The following is a 6,589-nucleotide window of genomic DNA, read 5'->3' as shown; positions in this document are numbered from 1 at the left end:
GTCACGTTTTCTCTCATGGAGCAGCTGGGCCAGTTGACCAGGAGTGGAGGAAGTATATTCAAAGACAGGCAAGTAAAGGTGTCATTATAAGTCTCGCACTATGTCCTAGACTAAAGTTGAAACTAGAGCTGGGACACAGCCTGGTTCTTTAACCTAGGTGGTTAGGGCAGGAAGTTGTGAAGACATTGAAATGATTCCCCTGAGAAAATTGAGAAAAATAAAGGGGTGGGGTAGTGGGGTCAGGGGAGACTGGCATGGTGGCACTTTTCTCTAACCCTGTCATGTGGAAGTTACATTCAGGAGGAACAGAGGTCAAGAACAGTATGCCTTACAAAGGGTGTTTGAGGCCACTGAACAAACAACAAAAACGCTGTGGGAGGAAGGGAGACTTGGCTTCTTATACTAACGTATAATAAGTACTCCTGATTTGGCCATTAATTTATAGCACCCTGTACAATAACTGTTACATAACAAGTAATCAATCAATGTGGCAGGAAAGATAATCCATAACAGGCGTGGGATAAAAGAACAGAGTATTGTAGAAGTAAAGAAACAGTAAAGGAAAATAAATGCCAGGAAAAAGGCCTGGGCATGGGGACAGTGAAGAGGACAGAAAGGCAGGCTCTACAATGTGGGGCAGCAGTGGTCCCGTCTTCCCAGTAAACACACAGTGAGAACAGGGATGCTTTAGGGATTTTTAGCATCATTTCCTACATCCCAGTTCTGTTGTTATTCATGCTTCTTGTAAGTTGAGGTCACAGCCTTGCAGGGAATCCTCTCACGAGCTCTTTATTTCATGAAGCAGAGCTGGTACTTATGCCCCTGAGATGAACATCTATTAAAGAGCGGCTATGTTCCAGGAAACAGGCAGGGCATTTTGTATCTGTCTGCCTGAGACATGGGACTTTCTTTCTTGGATCTTATAATTTAGGGATACAGAGATTAATGTCAGAAGTTAAAATAAATATACTTGTGCTAAGTACTATGGAAAAATCCAAGATTAGACTTGGTTAATTACATTTGAATCTTCTTCTTCTTATTATTATATTATTCTTTATTTCTCAATAATATGCAATCTATACAGTGCAGTTTAAAGATCTAAAAGTAAGTGATGAGAAAATAATGTGCGGGGAGGTTTTGGTGGGTAGTGGCTCTCATATTGATACTGAGCTTGAAGGATTGGAAAACTCTCTACCTAGCTGGGTTTGCAGTCTGTGGTAAATAACTGTTCATTGTATAAGTCAGTGCCATCAGAATTTTTAAAATATAATTTCAATCTTTATGTGTATTTCTTTATCTCAAGTATTTATCTTGCTAGATCTATATTTCTTTTATTCTTTTACTCCTTTTAATTTCATTCACATATATAATGTTCTTCTCCACTCCCTTTGGTTTTTAGAGACAGGGTTTCTTTATGTAGTCCTGGTTGTCCTGGAACTCAGTCTGTAGACAAGTCTGGCTTCGAACTCACAGAGATCCACCTGCTCTGCCTTGAGAGTGCTGAGATTAAAGGTGTGCAATACCACCACCCAATTTTTGTAACATTTTTTAAACAAAGCCTCCCCCTTCTTTCTTGTTTCCATACCCACCAAATCTTTCTTCTGCCCAAGTCCCGCCCCTCCTTCCATGTGTTTTGCTTGTGAGTATGTGACCCACTGATTTTATTAGGGTTGCCTTTATGAGTGTCGGTTGCAGGGATTATTTTCTTGATTTGGGGCAATGTACCAGGTTTATTGTTGCTCTATTAACAATGGCTAGGAAATGAAATCAGCCTAGATGTCCATTAACAAATGAATGGTTAATAAAGATGTGGTACACATGCACAGTGGAATTACATTTAGCTGTGAAAAAAATAAAATTATAATATTTCAGGTAAGTGGATGAGTTTAGAAAATATATTGAGTGAGGTCACTTAGGCCCCCAAACACAAATGCCATGTGCTGTCTCTCTTCTGTGTATACTAGCTTTGACTCTTTAGCTTTAACTATCTGTAGAGGCCAGGAAGATAGAACGGGATACTGGGGGAGGATGTTGTAAGGGAGGCAAGAAGGTAGGACACAGCTGATGTGCAGGTAGAAGGAGGAGTACCAGGGACGGAAGGGTTTGAGTGGGATATGGGGGTGTGTGGGTGGGGTAGAAAGGGTTTGGAAGGAGGTTTCCTTTTGAAAGAAAGTGCGCATTTAAAAACACCAGTGGCTCCACAGAATAAAATAAGAAAATTTAAAAATCAGACCTCGGTGGAGGCCAATGATTTTGGTATATGTGAACCACTGTAGCGAAACAGAGGACAGCTGCAAGGTACCAAAATTAAGACAGCCAGAGCAGAGCCACAGCATCAAATATGTGAGCTCTGAAGAACATAATTCCACCCTGGTTTCCCCTGTCCACTAACAGTGGCTGAAACCCTACCTAATCGTTGGAAAGAAAGAAGAGAGTGCGGATAGAGCAGGACTCCAACCTCCCCTCCCCTCTGACCCTGAGTTCAAACTTCATTCACCCCTTTTCAGTTTTATTCCCATGTGTAACGTTCTTTGAACAAAGCACCCCTTTACCCTCTCTTCTCGTGTTCCCTTACTCACCACAAAGGTGTCTCTGGCCAGAAGGTATCTCTGTGGTGTTCTCAGCGGTGGAGTTTAGGGAAGAGGATCAGAACCTAGGGAGGTGTCCAGGGAGTTTTTGACAGTCCACAGAATTTGTCCTCGGAATCAGCAGAGGGAATGTCTCACTTTGGATCTGTTACCAGTTCTAGGCCACTTGTTACGGGCAGAATTCGCACTTTCAGATTGGTGTGAAGGACCCTGATTCTTTTCCAGGTGTGGTTGAAAGTGTAGAAATGAAAGGACAGACCAACTCCTTTCTTTATGCACAGGGAATCCAAGAGCCAGGGAGAGGAGATCTGTGTAGGTCTTGGATCCACCTAGGGACCAAGGTTAAGGCAGCCTGCCTGAGAAAAAAAGACTCCTGGGCATCTTAGATGGCTGACCCTGCCCAACAGAGTTGTGTTTTGGAGAACAGACAAAGCTCTGAATGAGAAGTCAGAAAATTCGAATTCTAGTCTGCCTGTATCAGGAGTCCATCGCTTGACCTCCATAACTTCAGATTCTTCATCTGAAATGTGTGAATGACGATTTTGTCTCCCTCAGAGGTTTGGGATATACACCAGATGAACTGATTAATGAAAACAAACTTGTTTCTGCAAAGGACTCAAAAAAATGGTAAAGGGTGTTCTTCTTACACTCAGAAAGCCCACAATGCTGAGCTCAACTGTGCCTGACAATATAAGGAGAGCTGACAGTAGGCACAAGTGCTATTAAGTCCTAGATGTTAACAGAATATGGCCTCCAGACGATCTGCAATAAATGCTATTAAGTCCTAGATGTTAACAGAATATGGCCTCCAGGCGATCTGCAATAAATGCTATTAAGTCCTAGATGTTAACAGAATATGGCCCCCAGACGATCTGCAATAAATGCTAGGGACTAAACCTAATTACGAAGTCCGTGCAGCAAACACCTGAGAAATTGTTAGAGTCCGTCACACAGTGTGTAGTTCCACTCTTTACACACAGCATGAACTCACCAGTAACATCTTGATGTCTGTTTTAGGCCATGATTAAACTTCTTTTCTTGATAGATGACTTTGTTCTGAGCTCTTTTGGACAATTAGAGAATTTTATTTTTCCAACTTCTCAACCATTTAGTGAGGACTTGGTAGGGCCTGGTCAGCGGTAGGAACTTGAGTTCCAGGTGTCACTATTAAAAGAGGACCCCCCCTCTCCAGAAGCTCACTCTGGCAGGGAGAATAGACAAAAATGAATCACACACCCTTACCCTTCAGAGGAAACTCCAGCAACTTCCCAGTAGCTGAAGAAAGACTGCCTATGCCTGCAAGCAGTAGATATACTTTACAATACAGTAGATATGCAGTAGAAATAGAAGAGCTAATATTTTTGTGTCTTTGAAGATACCCTTGAAGTTATAGTACCATAAGACCTGCTTGCAGCAAGAGTTAAATTCTATTTACATATCATCTTTATTTGAAATATGCATTATTTATCTGTTGTTAGATTTAGTGAACATTCAAATATCTTGTAGAACTAAAGGTTTGTGATAAGTTGCATAAATTATAATTTAAAGCATCCAAGAAAGTAAAAATAAATTATTTGATCTTTCTACATTCTATGCATAGCTAATAAAATTGTAATTAAGAGTCACTGAGCTCCCGATTGAAACATTCAGACTGAATATACAATTGCTTGGGGTGATGGCAATAAATGACACTTACAGTTTTTAATATCAGTGACCAAGGAAATAATATTTTGGTCATCCAATTAGATATCAGGAAACTGTTAGATTAAGTCAAAGTTATTATAAGCTTCAAAAGTCAAATCTTGATAAAAATCTACAGTGAAAATTCCACTAGTAACAAATTTTATATCAGATCAAAGATTAAACTTTCCTTCATCTTATTTATTCTTCTAAACACTGAGAAAATTCACCATTTTCCCTTTTACAGAAGGCAGACTGCCTTTGGATATTCTCCCAACCCCGTACCTCCTCCATTCCTTCCTGCTCCAACACAGGGCAGATGCTTCACAGCTAGAAAATAATTATTGATCTATACTATTTCACTCTGCAAATTCCTGCCCACGTAGTCTGAGCATTTTGTTGAATAATGCATTGTTTGGTAACTCACCTGGAAGGACTCTTCAGTAGCCTGAAATAAATGAGTTTTATCAATAAGTCACAGAGGAACTCAAAGAGCCACTAACTGCAACCAGTGAGAGGTTGTATGAGTCATGTTGGCTGTGTAACCTTTGGCTCTGTGTTCTCAAGGCCTGCTCTGAACTCTCTCCCTGTAAGGAACTCCTGGAGTTGAGTGCTAACCTCATGCACAAGTCTCACTTTAGCTGGGCAAGTGACTCACCTCTTAGGAAGTCCTCAAAGCACCAAGTTTCCTCTTCTTGGGTGTGGAGGTTTGACTCCATCAGTCTGAGCTGATAACTTTGCAGAACTTAGGGATCTCTTGAGGGCAATTATTTACCTTAAAAATATCTATTCTTCCCCTAGCTGCTTCTCAACAACCCCACCTCTTTCTTCCTAAGTTCCCTGTGGAATGAACATTTGGAAAACATTTTTACCTGAACTTTTAATTGTCCTAGTTTCTGGGCTAAGGAGACCTTCCCTGATTTTTGAGTCTTGCACACATATATGATGGAATTTTAATCAGCCGAAAGGAAAAACAAAATCATGACATGCAAAGGAATATAGATGAAACTGGAAAATATTATGTCAGGTTGAATAAGCCAGACTGAGAAAGTTAAGTTCTCCATGTTTCATTATATGTATTTCTGTGTGAGCACATGTATTACATGCATATATATTTACTTATATATGTCTGTGTGTGGATTACAAAATAAAAATATAATCATGAGAATATAGAAAAAGATCTAAATGGGGGAGAGAGGGTAATTGAATACATGTGTCATAAAAACTTAAGGATTGAGAGCGGTGAGTGCCTGCCTACCGGGCAGGCCTCAAGGACCCCTGTAAGGGAGCCTGGGCACCTTCAGCTTGTGCTCCAGGGGTGCCTGTGCTCTCCTGGATCTCCCCCTGCCTGCCCCATTTTTCCTTGTGTCCCTGGATCATTGGTCTACCGGGCAGCCCTGCTTAGGTGCTGTGGAGTTCCATCTGAACGGGTGAGTGTGTGCTATCCAGGGGCGGATTGTCCCGGAAGAGAGCACAGTCCCCCCTTCCCCCAGCTTCTTTTGCAGGGCTGTCTTTCTTGCACACGACCCCGCCCCCAAGCCTGCGTTTTCTGCTGGGTCCTTTGCTTGGGAACAGTTTTCTGTTCCTACACTGGGGTTGCCAACCCAGAGCGGTGAGTGCCTGCCTACCTGGCAGGCCTCAGGGAATCCTCCCCCCCCCAAAGGTAGCACAGCACACCTCTGGCTTTGGCGGCAGGGTGTCCTGTGTTCTACTCGTCCCCGCCCTACCCCCCAAGTTCTCCCTTTTGTCCGCGGGTCATTGGACTACCAGGCATCCATGTTTAGGTGCTGAGGACTTCCATCTGGATGGGTGAGTGTGTGCTATCCAGGGGCGGACTGTCCCGGCAGAGAGCACAAATCCCCCTCCCCCAGCTCCTTCTGCAGGGCTGTCTTTCTTATGCACAACCCAGCCCCCAGCACCCCCCCCAACCCTGCCCTGCTATATGCTAGGACCAGTGCTCAAAAACAGTTTTAAGCTCCTACACTAAGGCTACCCACCCAGAGCGGTGAGTGCCTGCCTACTTGGCAGGCCTCAAGGATCACCCCCCCCAAAGGGAGCACACGCACCTTCAGCTTTGGCAGCAGGGTGTCCTGTGTTCTACTCGTCCCCTCCCTGCCCCCCAAGTTCTCCCTTTTGTCCGCGGGTCATTGGACTACCAGGCCTCTATGTTTCAGTGCTGAGGAGTTCCATCTGAACGGGACTCTTCCTCCTTCTACACTGAAGAGATACACCCAGAGAGTCAGTCACAGCAAAGACTGGACCAAGACACCAGGCCTCTCCTGGGTCCATTTGAAGGAAGAGATGGGAAGGCGCCAATGCAA

General features: G+C 43.3%; 1 pseudogene; it reads left to right on the top strand.

The window, feature by feature from the left end:
* The first annotated feature begins 591 nt into the window (after nucleotides 1-591).
* Nucleotides 592-6,589, top strand: part of LOC102002038 — a 24,466-nt pseudogene continuing 18,468 nt past the window's right edge.

This window comes from Microtus ochrogaster, linkage group LG12 (genome assembly GCF_000317375.1).
Source record: "Microtus ochrogaster isolate Prairie Vole_2 linkage group LG12, MicOch1.0, whole genome shotgun sequence".
Taxonomy (NCBI): Eukaryota; Metazoa; Chordata; class Mammalia; order Rodentia; family Cricetidae; genus Microtus; species Microtus ochrogaster.
The sequence above is the reverse complement of the archived record's forward strand: the minus strand, read 5'-3'. Positions and strand labels throughout refer to the sequence as shown.